Genomic DNA, 18,905 nt, shown 5'->3' with positions numbered 1-18,905 from the left:
GTCTTGAGTATATCAGTGAAATTAAAGGGTTTATTAATTTTCTCGGGAGATCCATGGCTGGAGAAGGACTTATGGCTATACAGACTACAGGTTTCAATATGTGTTTGCTTAAGTATGAGCATCTAACATAGATGGGTTAACTTCTACAGCACATGCTGCAACCTCCCTACGGAGCAGATCAACATGCTGCAGTGTTCCTGCACCAGCCAATGTTCCAAAGTGTTTCAAGACAATTCAACAGAGGAAACAAACTTTTTTGTTAAAAAGAGTCATTTATGTCTGGGGCAGCAGGCTTGTCTGAATAGTTTGGCCAGCCTCATTTGCAAAATCTCTTTTAACATTGTTTTAAGTTCTTTGTTTCTTTTTCCTGATTAGATACAGTTGTGTGACCAGATAAGGCATTTTTGCTCTTTGCAAAGGAGAAGTAGACTTGATGAATCCTGTGAATTTAGCATCACTAGATAAACCAATGAATAGAGGTGAATGGAGTTTGTGCCCAGTTTAACTAAGCATAATTTTTGCCAGAGCAGTGTAAACAAGATTTTAATTATGCGTGGAAATAGTCTGCTTCAGCATCCTTTTTTTATGCTTTTAAAACTGAATCCATCCCAAGGAAAAAAAGGGCTATGAAGATTAACTTTTTGTGCTTTGTAAAGGCAACAGGCAAATTATATGCATTGTCTGAAACATAGACCAATAAAATCGAAAATCAAATTGTTATTATCTTTATTTATATTGTACCCAGAACATGATTTATTTTTATAGAGACAGAAAAAAGAAACATTCTTGCCCCAGAATGCTTATCTTATGACCCTGTTTCTGCAAAATAATCCGGTTGATTGGAACCTAATGCTGAAGGTAGCGAGAGGGAGGGAAGGAGAGGTCACTGACTGTAACTCCTGCTGCACATAGCTTTTTGTAGGATTGGTGTTTGATGACACAAAATAAGAAATATTATAGCAAAAGGTAAAATCCTTCTGACATCTCAAGTCTGAATTACTGCAGTAGATTGTATGTGTATCTATACGCTACGTTGTATCAGTAGTAGAAGCTTGCATTGCTTATTAATATTCCTAGCCAGAAATAATATAAAATATCAGTGCTTCAGACCCTTCTTTGTGTTGATATTCAGATTGAATTTATAGTGTGTGTTTCATCTCTGAAACTGTAAGTGAAACTTGCCTCTTTTTCATTCTTTTAATTTTAAACTCCTGCAGTTGGTTGCTCAGGTTTTGATCCATTGATGTTCAAAGGCAGTAGCATTCACTGAGGGTACCATCTAGCTGCCTAGGATCTGTGGGTCTCCAGAACACAACCGTACACAATGCAGAGCTTAGTGGATTTAGGACTCTGTAGGAGAAAGCTGGTTTCTTCTTTAATTTTCAGTTAAATCCATGGGTTTTGTTTTGTTTTTGGTACAGCACTCTCAGTAGTAAATTTCTGTTGATTATAGGGCTGCAGTAAGAGATCATTTTGGCTTTCTTTCATACAGGAAGAAAGTTACCATAAATGTGGTTGCTAACACATAAGGCATTGTCATGTCAATCACAATGTCACTTTTGGGGTGAGGATTCAAGGGTGAGGGCTGGTCAGATTCAGTGTTTACAGAGGTTATGTCCAGAGGTAAGCTAGTAACTTTAGGTTTAACTTTATGGTTACTGGCATTAAAGAGGGAAGAGCAGGGTATGATTCATTTTATACTAACTTAGCTTCTAAGTAGGTCAGAGAAATCACACCCTAGAATTGCCTATTTTTCTTCATAGGTTACAACTGGAGCTTAGGGTGATAAGTTCAGCTGTTGATCCCTGTCATTTAGAAATCTGTAGTTAGATAACTTGACCAAAAAAGCTTTGAATAAGAGGTAATGGCCTGCTCTTTTTTTGTGAATAAGTATTTGCTATACTGTGCTTAGCTCTGTTGGGAATATAAAGCATTCTGCATCTCAGAGCTCAAAACACTCAACTTACTTGAGTTTGTCCCCCGCATGTGGCTAATGTTGTATATATGTCCATGTTATAATCTTTACTTCTATAAATGTAAAATCTGCAAATCATCTCCCCCCCCTTTTTTTATTCTTAAATATATATTTTCTTGACACAGTAACAAATGTAGAATATGAGGGAGAAAGATTGAGCATTCACAATAGTTACGTGAATTGCTCATTTAAATTCTTTTCAAACCAATTTACTAAATTCTGTTGGAAAACAGTTTTTAGAATTTTATGTATCTACAAACGAAATTGAAAATAGTGTGATTCAGTTCTGCAAAGAATACGTCTGTGGTAGATGATGTACTTTTCCTGTTTGCTTGTGGCCAGTGTAAACTTAGCTTTTGGGCAGAGACCAGAGCTTCAGTTTTGAAGCTGTCAACATGAGTGTTGGGTAATGTATTGACACAGGGCCACAGTGAATTCCCTAGTTTTCCATGTGAATAAACGAATTTGACTGAAATCTTGCTTTTATATTTAGGGCCTGTATATTTTGCTCTGTAAAATACCACGAGCAGTTGTTGGACTCCATATTTGTAATTTCATAAATATTAACAAAAATGGCAAGTTTTCAGTTTACTGGATGAAATTAGACTCTGTTCCCAGCTTCCCACTTGTTGATTTATCATTGGCAATTCAGTTCTATTGTCTGTGCCTTAGTTTATATGCTATTATAATGGAAATTATACTTGTCCTTCATCCATGATGATCTGTGGTCTGTTAGTGTTTTCAAACTCATGGAGATTCTTGAATGCTGTAAAGTGAGATTGAGATTCAGTTCACCAAAGTTAAGGCACATAAAAGTTAGATGTCTGAACTCTCTTCACAGTTTATGGAGAAAGATAACCACCTTCCTAGAAGAACCTTTCCAATCTTGAAATAAGCATCTAAGACAAGAAAGATGAATTACCCTCTGAAAGTGCTCGTCTATTGACTATAGAGGGAGCCTTGATGACTAGTTTAGACTAGATGTCTAATTTGAGGCTAAAATTAGGTGAGAGTAATGCCATTCACAGTACACGGTGGAATTAAAGTAATAACGCACATTCCTGTCTAAATGTTCTGTATTTTGTAGAAGTAGCCATGTTCATAATTTTTGGGGGGTTGTGTGTGAATATTCTAGCAGTCTTCTTTTTTAACCAGTAATGCCGGTATTTAGTGGGGGTTTAAGAACTGGGTATTCCCTAAAAGAAAACCTTTTGTTGTGCATCCAGCCAGCAGTGTTAACTTCCAATAATAAATTTTACACTTAGATGTACAGTTTGAAATGTGTTGGTTAGCAACACGAATAGGAGAACAGCAATCCAACACGCCTTTAAAAGGCTATTCTGAGATCATCTCTGTTGAAAAATGGCATTAATTTCAGTGGCTTTCCCCGTTTTAAATTTAGGGAATTCTCAATCACTATCAGAAACGGATGTGCTTGATAAAACATTCATCAATCTTATTATCAGCTGCAATGAATGTCAGATTTTATTACTAAATTTAATTCATCAAAGAGAACGCAGTGTATATAACCTGTTGTGTCTCAAGTATTTGATTTAGCATTGCTCGGTCATCTTTATCATAGTACTGACAAGTCCTGGTGGCATGCATAGGCTTAGATGATAGACCTCGCAATATATTAGGTAAGAAACTGTAGTTAAGTCCCAGTCTTATTCTGTAGAAACCTGTCTGCTGTGCTTGTTTTAATTCTATTTATGTCCTCATCTATGTTTAATCCAGAAAGTGGGTATATATACATGTGCACAGTTTCACATTTTGGCACCGTATTTGGTGTATTGTGTGCTGTGACTTGTATCATGCCTGCAGGCCATAGGAAAACGACACAAATTAAATGTGAAATAGAGAGGAGACATAACTTAAAACTTGCATGTTCTAGAGATGCAGTATGGCATATGAGAATTGCAACATATTGCAAAAAATTCACCCTATTTCCCCAACAAGAAGACCATGTTTTCAGCTGTGCAGGCTGCTGGAGACACAGGCAGCTTTCTTAGCTGTTAGCTTGAAATAGCTGTCACTGAATTTTATTTGAGGCAATATCATGACCACTGCTACACATGCTCCGTCTTCTTTTAGTTCCTGTCTAACCACACAGGTCAGTGTTCTCCTTTGCCCTCTTCTGTGATTCTGTAGTTATATTTATTTTACATAGACATGTAAGTTCCCTTTTCCTTTTTACATATGTTGTTTTGCTTCGTGCTGAGAAAACTCCACAGCCTGACAGGACGCTTTTTTTTTTTCTTTTTCCTTTTTTTCTTTTTAAGCACTCCAAATTCTATCCAGCTTTAAACTCTAATGTTTATAACCCTGAATATCTCTAAAATGTCTTTACCTAAAACACTTTATGGTTTTATTACCAGGTTTATGCCAGTAATAATATTCACATCAGCTTTCTTAGGGATAATCTTTAAGCAGAACCTAGCAAGAAAGGCTTTGAAAACTATCATTCCCAGGAACGCAAATCTCGGAACATGAAACATCGGTTTAATCGCCCTCTCTGACAACTTAACACGACAGATTGAAAAATACAAGCCGATATGGAAGTGGGATCAATGGATTATCAAAGTCCTAAACATCTTCTCTTGGGGGGGCGGGGGAGCTTTGGGGTCCATTGGCATGCGTAAAGCATGAAGTTTGCATAGCTTACCACATATCCGATGCTGTCTGACTGGCAGGGAAGTTGAGAGGGAGAGAGAGAGAGATTTACATGAGGGAACTCAGGGGGCTTTGTCACGGCAATTGTATAAAGTGATATACAGTGCAAATCGACTCGAGCATGTCCCTGGATAGCAGGCGGTTTACAGCCTCTTCGAGCAGAGATTACTGCTTTATCTTGTCATACTAAATTAACGTGGCAGCACACTGTTAAACAGTGGTGACCTCTTCATCTGTGGAAATTGCTGCCTAGAGGAGAGATGGTATTTAAGACTCTCTTTCTCTCTCTCTCTTCCCTCCCCACATTCTCTTCCTCTCCCCCTCCCTCTCTCCCTCTCTCTATCTTGTCTTTTTTTTCCCTGTAGGGCCCTGAGGCATTTTTGGGTTAGGGTGCAGCATTAAAGACAAAAAGAAAGAAAGAAGGGGGAAGGGAGAGGCTTTTAACATCAAGGTGACAACAGCTATGTGTTAATTGGGCCTTTGTTGTTTGATTAATAGCCACTTTGGTGTAGAATATTAAGACAGTTGTTTGGACAACTTTCTAAAAATGACAAGTCCTTTCAGTAAACTGGGATTAAGCAATGTTCTCGTCTGCACATTTTAACTCCTTATTGTTATTGCATTTAGTCCTAAATTTACTGTTATTAAGGAGTAAGCATACAGTCCAGCTCTTCTGGCACTATCCTCAACTGGCACAACTTGTCCTAGCTCTCTCCACTGGCACTCCAGTGGGCTGCTGCCATGCTGGTATTACTGAGGGTCAAGGTGATGAAGATGCCTCTGAAATGCTGTCGGGCTCTTGTGTTAGACTGTATCAGAGGATTTTTAGAATTAAAGAATGCAGTTAAGTGGGACTTAAAAGAAACACAAGTGGGACTAGGACAGTAGCCATTTCATTGGGCTGGCAATGTGATGTGAATAAAACTTGCATTCCTGTCTTTTTCAGTAAACTGAGGCAATGAAGGAGAGAATGACATCTCTTCCTTAGACCAGGTTTTTTGTTCCTATTTTTTTTCTGTTTACTATGCAGTGATTCATTGGGAGTCCAATCCAAAGCTCTTTGAAGTCAGTATGAAGACTGCTTTGTCCTTAATAGGTTTTGGATAAAGGCCTACATGACCTGAGGCAAATTATCGCAAATCAGTGGTATGAAGTGCTTTGACATTTGTAAGCACGCATGTCCAAAGTGCTAATTTTTGATACAATTTCTATAAGCAGCCAGGTGAAGTCAGGTTGGCCAGCCTAGCTTTGGAGATAGCTATGTGCTGAAAATGGTAAATTTATGGCTGTGTTGTTTGAGTGAAGGAGTCCTTCCCTTCCTCTTCCTTTGCTGATGATTTAGTTTTTAGCAGGTTCTGTTCCTGTGTTGTTGAGATTATCGGCTGACAAGAAAAAAAAAGCTTTTCTTTCAAAAATTCAGCACTGACCCATAGGACTTTAACTACTTCGGTCATACGAAGAAGGTTGTGGAACTCTAATGATCTGAGATGGAAGAGGACTTCAAGATCATCTAGCTTGGATTTTTCCTTGCTGTAGACAATTGTTCCTTACTGTGAATTTCTTGAGCTGCCACCTACACAGATTCATGCAAAATTCTGTGCGTTTTGTATTGTACATTTTGTATGTAACATTTTCAGAGGCAAGCTTTTATTCACTTCTCTGAAATGCCAGCAAAGCTTATTTTTGCAGCACAATATTTGCCATTTGAGATGCAATGTATCTGTGAACACTGATGTTATCATTGTTTTCTTTGGATGAATTTTGAAGGCTATTGAGCTAAGCATTTATACAAGCGATACGGAAAGGACTGACTTCCTTATTTATTATTTGTAGAAATCAATGCATTTGATAATTTATGTACAGTTTACAGAGGCTGTGTAAGTGGCTCATGAATCGATCAGCAGCCAGCAAAAATTAAAGCTAATGAGCTCATTTCAATAGCAAGCTGCTCATTAGCAGGTAGGCTCACTGATCTGTCAGGTTTTCCAGTTCAAAGTCACATGGTCTTTCCATGTTCTTGGAAAAAGTAGTTTCCTTGCAAAGGACAAAACAGAAAAAGAAAGCATCGCAAGTTTTTGAACATTTTCTCATTGCTTTGACATACATGTTTACAGTAAATACTTGATAATGGGCTAGAGGGGCTGTTACCTAATGGTCTGCAGGGCTAAGTCTGTGCCTATCATTATGTACCAACAAATTTCAGCAGCTGAAGTTTAATTTGATAGTGGATTTACGAGATGTATAGGAAGAGGAGCATGGAGGCCTCTTCTCTGATTCTGCACAGAAATCTGTTATGTTCCCAGCATAGCACTTTTTCAGCCTGGCATTTTCAGCCCAAGTTTTCTACAGCTCAACAGTCAGATGTGGGATGCTAAACACTGCATTACTGTGCAAAGCAAGGCACTGTGTGCTTCCCCCCATTCACAGTCAACACTGTGGCCCATCCTGGTTACATAACACCAGGCTGGTGTCCTTCCCTCACACTTTGGTGATTCCAGTAGGATTTTTGTAGAGTATACGCAAAAACTAGCTCATTTGGCCCTGTTGTTACCCTTCTTGGTGGAGATACCAAGAGCTGAAGAAACATGGGAATTAATGCCCTCCCCCTAGGAAGTACTATAAGGGGCAGTGCTAAAGAAGCATTGTAGATTTTTATGTGCTAGGGCTCAATAACCCATCTGAGAGCAGGGAACTGTTTTTCTCTTTCTGCATTAATAGAGTACATTGGTGTCCAGTGCTACCATTGATTTTCTTTTTCCCCTTTTAGTAAAGAAGCAAATTCATTATTAATCTTCTTGAAAAGCAAACCCACTGTTTTAATTACCAAACCTTGATAGAAAATTCTTTAATCCTTATTTATATAAGTATAGATGTAAAAATATGTAGGTGTGTATATATATACAAGCATGCATACTTTCAGTAACTCCTATAGACATGAGAAATACACTGCTTCTAATCAGACTGGAAAGAAAACAGATTCTTGACAAGAGTTGCCTGAGGCCCTTGCAAAAGAGGGACTCTTGAAACATATTTTTAAAATACTTTAAAAAAGACAGATTTTCCAAATCTCAGGAATAGATTTTCAACTGCCTGATTTGGCTTGAAATGAGTTGGCTGAATCAGTTTCTTTTTCTTTTAAGTAAGTCTATAGAGCTTTGATGAATCTGGCTCATTGTTTAGCACTTATCTCATGAGTAAAGCTTGAGAGGTTTGGCTTGGAGTTTACCAAATCACATCTTTGGAAAATGGCCCAAGCCTATTGATTTATTTGAAAAAATAAAAAATAAAATAAAATCAAAAGCAAAACATACCAAAAAGCCCAATCCAGCTTAGTGAGTAAGTCCCTTATAAATCTATAGAGCCTTTACTGAATGAGCCCATCTATTTCTCAACATAGGTGAGCCCTGCACTTTATGGAATTGTAGGGCTGAGAGGGACTGCAAAAGGTCATCGGTCATCAAGTCCCGGATTCAATCCAGGGATCAGCTGTACCAGTGTCATTTCTGTTGGATAATAGTCTTAACTTCCTGACTATACTCATTGCAGGGGACTTGCAACCCATCAGTCTATCTGTCCCAGGGTATTCCTGTCTTTACCATTAGAAAGTCACTCCTAATGTGTAACTCCAGTCTTTTCTGCATCCCTTCTAGCTCATTTACTCTTGTCCTAGCCACTGCTGCAAGAAGAAATGTGCTTCTCTGCGCAAATGGCTTTGTATTTGAAGACTGATATCACATCCCCTCTTCTCAGACTTTTATTTCAGTATGTGGAGTTCTTGTATCCAACATATTTTTCTAAAATTATTTTACTGTTTTGTTTCTTCTCTGAAACTACTCATAGTAGAAACATTCACATTTTAACAGCTATGTCTCCAGCTTAATAGACAATGATGTCTGCAGCAGGTGCATCTGAGATGCTACTAAAGAACTCATTCAAAGTAAACCAGACTCAGAGTGATTCAGTCACCATTTTCATAAATGGTGCTGAGTAGTTGTTTGGTTTTTTTTCAATTAATTGCAGTTACATCCTCTCTGGTACGAGTCTGTCTAGTCAGATGTAGTTAAATTTTGTAATGGAAGGAAGGCTTTGTGTGCCACTGCCTTTTGCTTGGGTCACTGGCAGAAGACAAATTTTGGGTCTGCTTAGCTTTGCAAGGCTCTGACTGCATAGCTGTGGAATAGCAAAATAGATTATAGTGCCTCCTGCATATCAAAAGAAATGACAGTGTAGGATCTTTTCTTACAAGGAGGATGAAGAAGAAACATTGAGTCTCAGGTCCACAGTGGGTTTCTGAGACAGGGAGTTGGAAGGAAGGAAATATTTTAAATTTTAGACATTTGATCTGGAAGTCAGTGGGAAAAAATAAACATCAGACCTCATGATATCAATTATCTGAGTCGCTTTTAATAAGTACGTAGTCTTCCTTATGTAATTATTTTCATATGCACAAGGTGAAGTGTGCAACAGATTTAAAATTAAAATCTATTTTCTTTTACGATCTTTAAGGAATCCACTGTTTGTACAAGCTGAAATAAGGTAACTGATATAATGATGGTTGTGCTTTTCTGTGTTTTATGGATGTAATAAATCGTCTGTTAAAAGGAGTTATCCAGTCAATCTTTCCACGTTATTAGAAGACACTTGGTAGGCATTTATCTTGACATCAGTCAACAGTTCTATTTTTTTTACTGTGTTTTGGGCTACTTGGTAAGAAAAAAAGCCACATTCCCCTTCAAATGATTCTTTCTCCCTTGTCTCTCTATTTTTACATTTTGAGATTTGAGATTTTGTCTTATGACCACCAGAAAGAAGGCATACGTACGAGTCAGATGGAAACCGTAGCTGTTTATGCTCGATGCATTTGTACAAAGAAGTGAAGTAAGTACTGATCTTAAAGGGAGAGCAAAGGCTAGGGCAATAGTTAATTTGCTGGGCACCACTGCTTTCTTCTGAGCTCTGCTGTCATAACTACAACTCCAGTGGTAAATACTTAGTGATTTGTTCCCATCTGTGCATCTGAGAGAGGCTGAGATCAGTCTAGGGTGAGGTGGAAAAAGGGATGTGCTTTACTGCCAAAGGAAGACCAGTATGCAAGACAAGATGGCAATGATGGATGAAATTTCCAGTCAATCATGAGTGAATCTTCATGTGGTGAAGCCCTTTACTTTCCACTCCCACTCCTGACAGTTTCTGGTGGAAAATTTGAGCAAACTCCCCCTTCTTTGGAAATGCAGAGTGCTTCTGCAGTCAGAAAGTCCAAGTAATTGATGGCAGATGACAGCTGCTGATGAACAGCTCACCCTCATGCTTCAGTGAGAAATTTGGTAGAATTTCACAACATAAGGATATTACAGAAAACTTACAGAATTAACAAAATTTGAAGACCACATGGCTGTAAACCACCGTAAGTCCTGTATTGAAACAAACATTATATTGTGGTAGGAAGATGGTGGTCAACTCACCAAACAGGAATATTGTGAGCAGGTGTGGTCCTTGTGGTGAAATCAAAAGCACAAAAGAGTAGATAGGACCAAATGTGTCAGAAATTTCTGCGTGTATTTCTGAAGAAACTGTTTGAAGATTCCTGTGAATAAAGGATATTAGCATATTTTATTTCCAAGAAAGAAGATAGGAAAAAAAAAAAAAAAGAACAGAAAAGCTCTGTGATTTTGTCAAAGCCAGTGTGAATTAAGGGATGGTCCTTTAAAAAGGATAGCTGTGTTAGAAAACTGTCCAGAGGACTTGTCCCAGGAATTGTGGTAGGAAAGAGCTCTTCGTCACTGGCAAAGGATCAGTTTGTTCTGTTACAGTTTCTTTTTTCACTTCCAGATTTATCAGTTCTCTTTTGAACTGTTTTGATAAATAATTGTACTTGTGAAGGTTAATGGAGTGTCAGTCCCTTATTTACTCTCAAGTCAAATGTGGTGCAAGCTAGTCAGAAGTGTAGCTCATGCTTCATGACCAGCTGACCTTAACACTTTAAAGTGTGGTTATAGTCAGATAAATGACCGTAAAAATGACATTAAAGGGTCCCATTTTTTCTGTCTTGCTGTGGCTTTAGAGGTCAAATTTAGTTGCATAAAAATATGATATTTTTATTAATTGCCTATAATGCTATAACTTAACCTGGGGTTCGAAAATAAAGCTGTGTCCTTTTTGCCTCATGTCATCCCTAGTAATAAACATATTGCAAATGGTTCTTAACTGACTATTTTGTTGATGATATGTCTGCAGAGTCCAGTTCCTTCTTTTGTAGCTGTATTGACACTTCAGTGGTAATGGCAGTTAAAAAAAATTATTCCATAAAGCAAGCACACGACTCAGGAGTTACATGGGGAGCAAATATATTGAATAAAGATGACATTTTAAAGCCACTGTTCTGCTTATCACCATCTACTGTTGGAGGTTCACCTGTTACAGAAGCAGAGAACAGATGCTTCCATGTAAACTTCTGCTACCTGTGCCAATCTCCAGTTAATGCAGCTCTTGCAGTCACAAGAAGGACTAGCAATTTCCAGTCACGTTTGTTGCTATCTCTTTCCCAGTTTATTTTCATTAGTATCGTTACTGGATATTGTCAGAGAGTATTTCTGTTCATCAGTGCTTAAGCAAAAGAATAAAATCTAACACAAAACTTAATAGTTCTTTTGAGGAATTTTCAGAGCTAATTCTAGTCATATTTTATTATGTGTACACTGTGCATAAGCTGACCTCTGGTACTAAGACTCATTCTTTTACTTCCAAGGAAGAAAGTTCCGCTTCTTATTTAAGTGAATAATAGCTATAATGAAAATTAATAAACTTGCACACAAAGGCTTAAAATAAAATGTATTCTGGAAATGAGATTTTCAGAACAGTTTATTCTTCTGAACAAGTGATCCCATTTTCGCTGAAAATAACATGTGGAGGTAAATGCAATTTGCTGATGGGGAACTTCTGAAACTCTTGTTAACTGTTCAGTATTCCGGCCAGGTTCTTTAGAGAATATGTACTGAAATTAGGAAAAGCAGGCTGATAATTAATATCTTAATGGAAAAATGTTTACAAAAGGATGATGTTTAGATGATAGTTCTCAGAAAACTTCTACATTTGGTCACTGAAAATAAAACTTTACATCTGTGTTCTGTTCTATGGGCCTTCCCAAACCCAGGTGTTTTCCTGCGAAGATGGTATTTTAGCTGATTTGGGTATCTGTGATCAGCTAATCTTCTCACATTACCAGCTCCTTATGTGTTAACAGTATCTCAGTTTGTATAGGCTTGAGGTGAACTTGAATCACTATGTAAAGACTTCCTTATTTTATGAGTCTGATTCCTAAATAATCAGTGAAAACTGATACAATAAAGTTGTGTAAAACTGGGTTGAAAGATGGGGCAGCTGGCAATGTATTTGCTCCTTCCAAATGGTTTGGGTTTTCTTTCACAAAAGGTGTGGCTGGAAGTAAGAAAGGACTTCACATTTCTATGAATGACACAAACATGGTTCCAACTTAATACCTGATACCAATGAAAGAAACAAATTGGTCATGTTATAACTATTGTTAATATGAAAAGTGACTATAAGGTATTACATTAACTACTCAAGAAAGCAGTCAGTGGTCAAGTGTATGGATGTTGTAGCTTAATGTCACTGTAACAACTTCTTTCAGCTCTCTATTTTGAAAAGTTTCTTTGAACCTGAAATTATGAGCCACTATGTAATGTTTGAATAACAAAGTTGTGATGTCAAATTGTATTGGGAAGAGCATTATATAAATCTGTAAGTAAAAGCTGTAAACCTCCAGTACTGTCAAAGATACTGTAAGGAAGATTGGATGCTGTTCAGATGGACTTGTCTTACATGTCAGGAGCTATTTTTTGCCTGCTTGTACCTGATACAGTACAAATAAGCTCTCAGCATATTTCCTGTTTAGAATGTCATTTGCATGTGATTTTCACTTTTACTTCACGTAATTGAATTTAGTCAGGCAATTTACTTTTCCAAATATGTAGTCTCCATATATGCGTACATCTGACGATTAAAAAACTTAAGAAATTTTATGTAACTCTTTTGAGTACTTTTAAATATGTATACTGAGAGTGTAGACACTCATAGAGCAGAATAGAAGGAAGAAAATAAGAAAACCCTCCAAAATGTACTGCAGTTTCTTCAGTGTGTGTGAATACATACATACATATATATATATATAAAGAAGATGTGTGACTTTTATAACCAAATACCCTGTCTTTGGGTTCACCCCATGTCTGTGTTCAAGGTCTCTAGGTGCTCAACAGGAGCTTTGTAATTGTTTTTCCCTGTTTGATGTTGCTAAGTGTAATGGATGGATTGCAGAGAACTTTTTGTTAGAAACCTTCTGTAAGTCAGCTCAGTAGTGGTGGGCACAGTGACACCTCTCTGGATCGCATCCTGAGACTCACTCTTGATAAATTTAAGATCCGAAAAAGTCAGATTTTATAAAACCATGCTCTATTAGTCAACCAGTACTTCCTTGTCACAAAGTAGGCTTATATTCTTTCCAGCCAAAGTGAAGAATATTGTGTCTCTCTTATTTGGGTTGGGCAATTCTGTGGGTTTTTCAGCATCACTTCATGATGGCTGAAAACTACAGGGAATACTCAGAAATCAGTGATTCAAAGAGTAGCTTGGAGAAGAAAGGCTATTTCCAGCCAAAATTATTCATCATCTGCTGATGGTGGGTAGTTGGCCATGACTGTAGAAGAATAGATGTTCTTCAGGGTTTTTTGTTTATGAACTTGACATAGAACAGTGCACAAAATTATTTGTTAAGGAAAATATATGGTGGACTTAATCAGACACAGGAATAAGATTTCTTAAAAAAAAAAAAACAAACCCACATAGGAGAACTGCTTTAAAGCTAATAAAGATCATTTATATTACTTAGAATAATTTAGGTAAGTGATGAGAAAGGGGAGGAAAATTAGCATTTCTGTACAGTTTGCTTACTGTGTAATTCTTAATCAGGAGTGTCACAACATCCCTTGATATCATCTTATCACAAAGGTCTCTTCGTAGTAGGCTGTGCATGCCACTGACTGCAATTTAAAGGAGCAGAAGAAAGAATAACTGATCTGTAGAGTGAGAACAACTCTGAATCTGACATAAATTAGAATTCACTGGTTTTTTTGCATCTCTCAACCGCAGTCTAAACTGGCTCCTGTGTGTAGTGTCTATATGCATTTTAAATCTTGTTTAAGCTCTGTTTGAATGAGATTTAAAATGGGACTTAAATGATAAAATGACATCATGCTGCTCCCCTGAGCAGACCATAATATTATCATTTGAGGTGTACTAAGACACAAAAGAGTGAACAAGAGAATTGGTTCTCGGTACACCTTGGATGCTGAATGTGCTCTGCCATTATGTTGCTTTGGAAACTGGTGAGACAGTTCATGTAATTTCCTAATTTGCCCTATATGCAGTATTTGAAAGGGATTTTGTAGGGATTAATTAACAATTTTTTTAGTAGCTCTAACACATATTGGTGGATCAGTATTATGTGGATTGACTTGTGACATATTTATTAATTTTTATTAATTGTTCTGATATATTTTACATTCTTTATCAAACACCATTCTCTGTCCTCCAAAGCTGAGAAAACTACTTTGGTTTATACCAGAATTCCAAATTCTATTTCATGAAAATTGTGGAGCCGTCATTGATAGAAGGAAAATCGAGTTATAAAAGACAGAAGAGCAGGTGAAATAAATCTTGGAGGGAAAATAGGTCTTTTAACTGTTAAAAAAGGTGAAACCAGTTACTGCTTGGAAAAATCTTATCAATTATTGGTTTTGTGGCCATTACTTAAGAAGCGTCAGAGAGTAAGCAGTAGACAGGAAGTACTTGGTGGAGTCTATAAAAGGCATGTGAAAGAATAGGGAGCTTACATGAAAGCAGATCCGTGAGTCCCACATGGTAAATGACATGTATTTTGAAAATAAATGAATGAGACAAACATACTTCTGAACCAAGAAAATTCATTTTGAAAAATTCATATTCTAAATGTGGTATCTTATGCTACAGTTAACTCCAGTGGAGACAATGGGACTATATCTATCTCAACTAACTATTCCATTTTAATAAAGTAATGTTTTCTGGCCCTTCTGAAAAATGAGAACTTCCAGAAGATTGCTTTCAGAAAAAGAAATAAAGTGATACTAATCTCTGTGGAGGCAAAGATGATTTTAACAGTTATCATCCTGTAAGTCCAGTTGTAATCTTTGAAAAGCAAGGGAACAAATAGACAGTACAAGTAGATAAATAGATGTGAAATCAGAAGGCTCATGAACAATATACAACATATATAAAGCAGAGCAAGATTATTTTAAAAGCATAGTAGATTTAGCCACACACCTACCTTTCATGTAGCATATGCGCAACATTCGCAATATTAAAAGCGTGGGCTGAGATCTTCCGAAGTGTAAAGAACAAATAATTCCAAAAGAGTTGATTTTTTTGGAAGTTTGCAATTCAGTCTATAAATATGCATGCATTGCAAGGAGCTTCCTTTATACAAGTGTTTATGCATCTCATTTGAATGCTCCAGGTAAAGTACTTAAAACACCAAAACCAAAAAGTTGTCGAGAGGAGGGTAGAATGATGTTGTACAATATGATGTTACGTAACTAGTAGAAAGAGGCAGATACACTGAATATCAGAGAAAGATGTATACTTTCTTTGAGAAGCAACGGTGGCTGAGATTGTCAGAGGAATTCCCTCAGTAGAAATGAGACAGAAATTCCTAGAGCAATATACCCTACACAGGTGTCCTTCATTTTAGTACCTTCTTTCTTAACCTGACCTGTCAGAGCTTCCTACTTATATAGCAACATCTCTCTTGTGTTATTCTGAGGTAGCTGGAAAAAAAACGCGGACTGGGAGGTGTATGGTTATGGTAGTCCTTTGCTTGCTGTAGGCTGTCTAGTTCTATGGGATTCATAGAACAGTGAGTGCCTGTAGCCACATTTTAGAAATATGGAGAAATAAATACATTGTTATAGCAGTTTGAATAAGTGAGTTACAGTACACCCATTGGAGTTGCTGTTGGTGCACCAGGGAGAATAAAACCATACTACCAAAGAAATAAAGTAATCCAAACCACAAATAATCAGTGGGAGTAAGGAACTTGGAAAAACAGTAATGCTGAAAAAGCTTTAGGTGTGTTAAAACAAATTAGATATGAGCTTGTCATGTAACAAGGCAGCAAAAAACATGATAACAAGGTAATTGTCCTTCTAGTAACTCTGGTAATATTACATTTGAAATAATGTGTTCAGTTCTGGCCACCTTAGAGAACTCAGTGAACTGGAGGGATTTCAAATGCAAGCAACAAATGATTAAAGAGTTGAAGGAGCTGATTTCGGAGGGAAGAAAGAAGAAAGGCTAAATATGGTAATAATGAAGTAAATATATGCTAACTGTCCAAAAAGGTGTGAATGGCACAAGCTCTGATAGGAATGTGCCAAAATGCTGGAAGAAGCAGCTGTATAAGAGGTTTGGGTTGAAAGGAAGCAAATGCAAGGCAATGTTTCAGATCTTTCTTTCTTTTTTTTTTTTTTTTTTTTTTTTTACTGTGTAGAATATTTATAGGGGGAATGGGAAACCTCATTGCCTGAGCTATTTTTCTAGCCCAAATGAAACAACTGGGACCACACCAAAGGGCTGAGTGTGCCATTTTGCTGTATACCTGCTTTAGGTACTTGGCAAAATCACACTGCCTTAGCATGAACGTGAGCCCAGGCCCTTTTGGGTACAGTATATTTTCTTTTCTTCTGTTAAGCAGTTTGGAGGGTTGTTTGCTTCGGACAAGATATTCTCTAAATCATCCTTAAAACAGAGGACACAGTTTTGACTAAATTGTAAGTGGCTTGTCCAGACAAAGGAATGAGGTGAAGTATGTCTGTCTGATACCACTTTTTGTAGGTTACCAGACAAGTGATGGAGTGATCTTACATCCCTTTCTCATCTGTAAACTGTGGTGAATTGTAATATGAAAGCTAGGTAGCTGGGAACAGCTCTGGAGCTATTGCTAGCCTATGGCATTACTTTTATTGTATCCCTAAATTCTCTTCAGATGGTCCTCTCCCATTCTTTCACAGACAATGTGTTTGTTTCATAGTAAGAAAGTGGTGATTGAACTGCTTTTGACACTCAACATAGGTTTCATTGCACTTACAACACTAGATTTTTTGTATGTGGTTAGTAAGCTTGTATTTTTACAAAGATAATCGTTTTATACTGCATGATTTCCAAACTTTTAGAAGGCTTTAATGTATGCTGAAGACTCTACCAAGCTGTTTTGATAAGTAGTCTTATTTTTCGTTTAGCAAGGTCTTAAGGGTGATCTTTAGTCCCCCAGGGAAGGGATCATAAAAGTCTTAAAAGTGCATTTGCAGAGCTTTATTTATTATTTTTAAGCATGAAGATTACTAGCATGAAGATAACAAGGCTGTTATAGTACAACATGTTCTTTGTTTTGCAGGTTATAGCTAACATATTAGGAGCTCTCAAAATGCCGGTTTTGTTTGTTAAGTATTTTGAAAGCAAATAGATGTAACCCTATGCTGCATTCTTAAAATGAGTTTTACTGGAGAAAGAAGCAGCAGGAGAGATCTGGTCTGAGGATCGGTGTCAGGAATTATGTCACTGACCACATTTACCCAATACAAAGTAGTCATTGCTATTTTACTGTATTTAATAAATATATTCTGTAGAAAGATCTGAAATTTACTTGTATATATGGGGGAACATTTCATTGCAAGAAATGGAAGAAAGAGGTGGTCTAAAAATAAACCAAAATCTGTAGCAAAAAAAAACCAACTTATTTAAAAAAATCCACTGTTAGATGTCCAATATAAAAAGTTCTAAATTTTCACTCACAACGTTTTCTCGTGTACTTTTTACTACAAGCATATCCATTCTTTGGATATAATTCTTTGATTTGTAATAAATTGAGTAGAAATGGTGGGATAAGCAGTTAGAAATACTAAACTTGTGCTGTGTGTTTGGGGATGGGCTGGAATGCAGAACAGCAAGAGAAGAAATGTTTGCCTTAAAGCATCGGTTATCAGATTGTGCTCTGTACTGTAGATAGGCTGATAATAGTCTGTTGAAGAAGCACAGAGAGTCAGCCAGTCACACTGTTTTTGTTCTAACTCTTTATTTTCAGGGACCTATAATGAAATCAGTGGGAATTAAATGAATATATATTACTGTGCATTTTCAAAAATCCAACTAGGCACCTCCTTATATCTTTAGATACTTTAAATCCCTGAAAAATCTGCTCCTATGTTCTGTAAATCACAGGGGATAAAGTTAGAAATCAATGCAAAACGGATTATAAGTTATTCCTTTTGTGTGAATGCAGCTGAACAGCTTCTTACAACTCATCTCCAAACCTTGAGAACGCTTGAAATTTTCTCTCGCTTGTGCATTTATGGCAGCAGTCTGAGTATTGTGGTATTTAGAAAAAAAACAAAGTACATTTCAGTGTTGCTGTCAGATATTGTGGGGTGGCACTTGATATATGAGAGAGTTCCCAATTTCCGGTTTCAGATCATTGGGCTGTAGTGCACCACAGAGTAAGAGCTGAGTATTTATTGCATCAATAAAAATGAAAATACAACCACTATGAGGCTTTTGTCCAATAATCTCTAGGCTTTTTACATCAATTATATAAAATGGCCTAAGCTACAGGAAATGTTTATTGTTCTCTCAGTTTTACATATGGAGGAAAAAGGTAGAAGAAAGTATCTGATGTAGCAGAGTTCATAGAGCAGATGGTCATCTTTCTGAGCTTCAAATCATTTTCAACTAGATTTATGGATGTCAAACACTGGAAATACCTGTTAATCTTCCCATTGAAACCTCTGCCAGTGTATCTTTTGCTTCATCAAAAAGAGGTTATTAATTAGATAGGGCACTTATTTTAGAGGGAGACTGAGATGTGATCAGGATTCTGTAAGTCTGATAATTGGTAATACTTCTAAAATGTAGATCATGGAGCCCCAAATACATCATCTCGGCAAAACAATATTTGACTTCCATATATTTTATGTAATCCTAGTGAAGAGAAAAAAATGTGCATTCCTGTTACCTGTTTTCACCTAATTCAAGTAAAAATCTTACTTCTCTGCCATGATGACCTCTTCAGCTGCTTCTCTATATCCCTTCACCAACTTTTTTCACTCATTACGTTTCAGTTCCTTGTCATCACTAAAACCACAGTCCTAAGAAGAAA

At 37.0% G+C, this 18,905-nt stretch overlaps 1 protein-coding gene across 23 annotated transcripts in view; it reads left to right on the top strand.

Annotated features, from left to right (window-relative positions):
• SOX5 (SRY-box transcription factor 5) overlaps window positions 1–18,905 on the top strand; it is a 643,908-nt gene that overhangs the window by 398,599 nt on the left and 226,404 nt on the right. The gene's annotated exons all lie outside the window — the stretch shown is intronic.

The sequence above is a fragment of the Pezoporus wallicus genome, unplaced genomic scaffold (assembly GCF_028554395.1).
Source record: "Pezoporus wallicus isolate ANWC-B61680 ecotype Strahan unplaced genomic scaffold, APGP_CSIRO_Pwel_v1 contig_6789, whole genome shotgun sequence".
In the NCBI taxonomy this organism is placed as follows: Eukaryota; Metazoa; Chordata; class Aves; order Psittaciformes; family Psittacidae; genus Pezoporus; species Pezoporus wallicus.
This window is presented reverse-complemented; position numbering and strand designations above follow the sequence as displayed.